This window comes from Schistocerca americana, chromosome 9 (genome assembly GCF_021461395.2).
Source record: "Schistocerca americana isolate TAMUIC-IGC-003095 chromosome 9, iqSchAmer2.1, whole genome shotgun sequence".
NCBI classification, from domain to species: Eukaryota; Metazoa; Arthropoda; class Insecta; order Orthoptera; family Acrididae; genus Schistocerca; species Schistocerca americana.
The window spans coordinates 68,801,188-68,801,921 of record NC_060127.1 but is presented as its reverse complement, the minus strand read 5'-3'; positions in this window follow the sequence as shown (position 1 = coordinate 68,801,921).

Here is a 734-nt window from a genome sequence, read left to right as displayed (position 1 = left end):
GTTGCCACATCCCCTGGAGGCATACTCTCCTGGAATACTACAGCAACAACAGCTTGTTTCAGGCAATGCCTGACGAATTCAACTCAACCTGTTCTTCCGAACATTCTACAATGCTTAGTGATGCTGCCGCCGTTTAATCCCGACAGAGCTACAACCTGGTTCAAAATTGCGGACGAAGTGTTCGACCATTACAGACTCGACGGCACAACCAGGTTTCTTTGCCTCATCACCCACCTGCATGACCAGGAGGACTTGATTGCTGACCTGGTCGACGCCCCGGACTCATCTATCCAGTACACTCTAGCAAAAAAGACAGTTCTACATTGGCTTGCACGCTCAACTGAGGCAGCAATACGGCAAGTGCTCCATGTCGAACAACTAGGCGACGACAAACCTTCCCAGCTCTGGAGATGGCTACATGCCCTGGTCAGCGCTGATCTACTCTCTGACACAGCTCTCCTCGCCATCTGGCCAGATAAACTATCTCCTCACATCCGCTTTGCTCTGGCTCAGAGGTACCCCGAACCTGTCAAGCAAAGAATGACAATTGCTGACAAGCTACACGATGCATCACTGCTCTATTTCGCCAGCCACTGCCTACCTGACAAATCTCAGGTTCAGGCTCATTGTTCTGTGGCCAGACGCGGCTGGGGCCGCACTGTGCCGGCCGTTCCGCTCGCTCCAGTAAGCAGTAAACAAGCTACTAAGCTACTGGGACGTCACCAGCTCTGCCC